Source organism: Panthera tigris, chromosome A1, assembly GCF_018350195.1.
Source record: "Panthera tigris isolate Pti1 chromosome A1, P.tigris_Pti1_mat1.1, whole genome shotgun sequence".
NCBI lineage: Eukaryota > Metazoa > Chordata > Mammalia > Carnivora > Felidae > Panthera > Panthera tigris.
The window spans coordinates 233,068,229-233,072,866 of NC_056660.1; positions in this window are offsets into that span (position 1 = coordinate 233,068,229).

Here is a 4,638-nt window from a genome sequence, read left to right on the forward strand (position 1 = left end):
GACACTACATCTATGGTCATTTGCTAGGACAGCCTCAGGGACGGACTCGAAGGACAATAAGGCCCCTTAGAACCTTGTGCTGTTGTGGATCCAGGAAAACAGAGACCACAACTGGCCACGGCACCACTGACCATAGGTTGACGTCTGGGAAAACGTCCTCTACCTGCGACAAATATGGGAACAGATTGTACCGGATATTCTTAGAGCACACACCACATGTTCGACCCTCTGGACAGAACAAGGCAGAGTTCCAGAGTGATGCCTGCCTTGTTCCAGAACGCAGGCCCTTCACCAACCAGAAATGGGGAGTCACCCCGGCTCTGGGGCACCGAGGTGACTGCGGCTGGAAGGTTCTCATGCCCATCCTGACACTTTGTAGGGACACCGACCCTCAGCAGTAACTTGGCCAGAGCCTGGAGGTCTGAAGTGAGCAGTAGGCTGATGCAAGTCGACTTGAATGTCACATTTATTTATTATTTTTTTTTTTTAATTTTTTTTTTTTTCAACGTTTATTGATTTTTGGGACAGAGAGAGACAGAGCATGAACGGGGGAGGGACAGAGAGAGAGGGAGACACAGAATCGGAAACAGGCTCCAGGCTCTGAGCCATCAGCCCAGAGCCTGACGCGGGGCTCAAACTCACGGACCGTGAGATCGTGACCTGGCTGAAGTCGGACGCTTAACCGACTGCGCCACCCAGGCGCCCCTTGAATGTCACATTTAAAATGTAGATGTTCAGGGCACCTGGCTGGCTCCGTGGGTTGGGTGTCTTGCCTCTTGATTTCGGCTCAGGTCGTGTCCCCAGGGCAGTGGGAGCGTGGAGCCTGGTTAAGATTCTCTCTCTTCCTCTCCCTCTGCCTCTCTCCCCCGTGCTCAGTCTCTTTCTCTCTCTCCCTCTCTCCCTCTCAAATAAATTTAAAAAAAATTAAACAGTAAAATGTCAATGTGTCATTGGCGTTTTGTATTTGATTTCGGGGGGATGGTGGATGGCCAGTGGTCGGCCTCACGAGACTCATGGATACACCTACATAAGCCAGGAAAACAAGACCCCGTGACGTGGCTCCAGGCACCGAAGCCAAGGCACCCTCACCCCCACACCTGCCGTGTGGGGATGCCCTGGACCTCTGGAGATACGACTGGTGGGGCCACCTGCAGGGAGAGCTGTTCCCTTCCCTGCCCCATTGACAGGCGCGTGTTATAGGCTTTAGAGCTTTAACTCCTTGTTCCTGCTGTCATCGGGTCTTGCTTGTAGGAGACCCCCCTCCCCCCCGCCCCACCCAACTAGCCAGTTGAAGCCAGAAAGGAATCTGAGAAAGGCCACCAGGGGCCCAGCTGGACAGCCCAGCGTGGACTCGATGGCCAGGAGCGACACACTGAGGGTCGGGCCCTGTGAAGACCCTCGTGCTGCCCCCGGGGCACAGACCCCGTGCCGGTGGGCACAGGTGTTAGACTCCGCCCTCCACCACGATCGCGGCCCAAAGGAGCAAGCACGGCTACCCCCCTTCCAGAAAGCACCTTCCTAAGGCTCCCCACTTCCTCAGACGCAAAGTCATCCAGGCACAGCCGATCAGCAGGCCCAGGTCACATGTCTGCATCCTGGCCCAAAGGCATCTGGGAACGCGCTTTCTTGGCTTCTATCCTGGGGAGTGGGAACAGAAGATATGGCACATGACTGTCACCCTTCTTTTGGGGCAGGACTTCCTCTCTCAAGGGAGAAGGAGAAGAAAAAGGAGGAGAAGAGATTCTTCATATTCTTAATGACGATATATTTAATCAGGCAACCCCCCCCACCTAAATGAAGGACAAAAACCTCTAATCAGACAAAAAAAAAAAAAGCCCACCTAAATAAAGGACAAAAACCTCACAGATTGGGTTAATAAACACTATCAGCCTACGTGCTGCTTACAAAAGACACACAAAAAGTAAAATGAAGCAGACAATTACAAATAAAAAGATGAATGTAGGTCAGTCAGGCGACCACGTACAAAAAAGAAATGAGAGCTCAGTTAATACCACAGCAAGGAGAATTCAAGACGAAATGGAATCCATATGACAGGGAGGAGCACTCATCAATTTAAGGGACAATTCATTATAAGAGGAAAAAAATCGTGAAACCCCAAGAGACGAATAGCATGTCCTCAAGGAGATTGAAAAATAAAGGAGATGGAAATAAAAAAGCACACTTGACTAAAAACACCGCAAATGGGGTAGGACACGAACCGCAGGGTAAAACAGACCGAGTACACAGGAAACATAAATGATATCACTGTGAATTTATTACTACGCTCTATTCTGTGGGCTCACAGGGAGAAGATAATCAGCTTATACGCATCCACAGAATTAGTAGCAAAAACATGACCTCATCTAAAGACAGGAAGAAGTTACATATTAATAACAGTTTAAATACAAGACTTCCTTCCAGAGATGTTAAAACGTCCTCACAAATAACTTTTGATTGAAGAGTGAACAGAAGTACGTATTCTAAAACCGTCTGTCATTTTCATTAGGGCCGTAGCACCCCCAACCTTTAGGGCGTGTAGTCAAAGCTGTATTTAAAAGCGAATTTATTTCTTTAAATGCTCTCACTGTTAAAAGAGGAAGAATAAAATCTGTGTGAACGATGCATTTGCTCAAAAAAGTCATAAACTTTTTTTTTACACAAAGCCTTGCTCCCTTTAAGTAGCGAAAATAATCTGATACCAAAGTCGACAAGGTTGCATGCATGTAGATAGATACGAAATCCTAAAATATTGGCAAATTGAATTAAACATGTGTCAAAAGAACATTCCAATGAAATACAGAACTAATATTGAACTACATTACTACAATATCAAGCTATCACTTCAAAAGATCAAATACACAAATATTTCAGCAGACACTTTAAATGGCTTTTGATATAGTTCAATATTTATAGCAGGTTAGCATTTTTAAAAAAACAAATTTTAAAAATAATAGTTGGTGAACATGATAAAAAAAATGGCTATCTTAAATTAGTGGGCAAAATCGTGTCTAAAATTCAAGTGGCTTTTCCAGAGGAGTCAGAAATGAAACCATTATGCCTGGTAAGTACACTAACGTTTATTGTGTTTGCGGAAGTTGAACATAAGATATTATAAAGTAAGCATTAGAAAGAAGAGGAAACCCAACGGAAAAGAGGCAATAACATCATACTTTTTTTTAATGTTTAATTTGTTTTTGAGAGAGCAAGAGAGACAGAGCATGAATGGGAGAGGGGCACAGAGAGAGGGAGACACAGAATCCGAAGCAGGCTCCAGGCTCCGAGCTATAAGCACAGAGCCCTATGCAGGGTTCAATCCCATGAACCATGAGATCATGAACCGAGCTGAAGTCGGATGCTCAACCGACTGAGCCACCCAGGCACCCCTAAAGACATCGTATTTTTTAAAGACGTCATTGTACTTCTAGGGAAAAAAATGAAAGGGCCTATTTTGAAAAAATACATCAGAATTAATCAGGGGGCACAGTAAATTTTTCACAGTCAACATAAATACCAAACGCCACAGTTTTACTCTGTATTGCCAATAACCTGTTAGAAAATATAATAGAAGAAAATCAACAGGAAACACAAAATATCTGTCTAAAAAGAAACGAGTCATAGACGCTATGAAGATGGCCAAGGGGCAAAGAGAGACAGAAGATTGCAGTCCACAGCAGAACTTAGAAAGGGAAGAGGGGAGGGTCTTACAGGAGCAGCCACGCCAAGAGGGAATCGACGAGAGGGAATTGTGAAACTTCGTATGTTGCAGAAATATCGTGAAGGGTGGGGGACCAAGCAGCCATTTGGATTTGGCTGTTAACCCTCCACGACCACCCAGGGCTCACCGAAACCTCTGAGATCATGCGAGGGCACGTGCCTGGAGAAAAAAAAAGAAACAAAGCTTTTCAAGATTTCTTCCATCCCAAGCCAGGTCTAAGTCTCAGACATTCCAACAGTGTGAAATCAATACCCCGGGAAAACACGGCCTGTATGTCTGATGGATTATTTAACACCAGGAAAGAGGAGGCAGTCTGGGGAGTCTGCTGCAAGAAAACAGCTTTTTAGCCCTTTTTCTGACGTGCCCAATACTCCATTAGCAGCAGTCTCCCTGCTGACAGTTGCCTCAGCTAATGACTTTAAGGAATCAATTTCCTTTTCTGAAATCTGACTTGCCCCCAAAACCAGCAGTCAAGACTTCCCTAAAACAAAGTGAGAGAAAGCGGTCTACTTCATATCAACTTTGGAAGTGCTCCTTCAATTCCAAATTCAAACAATCGGGAAACAGTTACTGGACCATGAACACACTTAGAAAAAGAAAAAGGAATCTAGAATACAAACAAACATGACTTAGGATCGAAGGATAATTTGCCATCACTAACTTTGGGAATTATTTCTTGTATTTTTGACAGCTTTGAGGTATAACTGATATGCTGAGCATTACACATATTCAATGTGTGCAAATTGATGAGCACAGACAGAAATGACCCCCTTTGTTTTAGGCGTCAGTCATCTATATGGCAAAAATGAGAGCTAATTTAAATGCACAACAAATGAATAATGTTGTAAAGGTCATAAAGACACCTGAGATGCACATTCCCTGAATGACTCACTTAGCTGCTTGATCCCTCTTTATCTCACGTC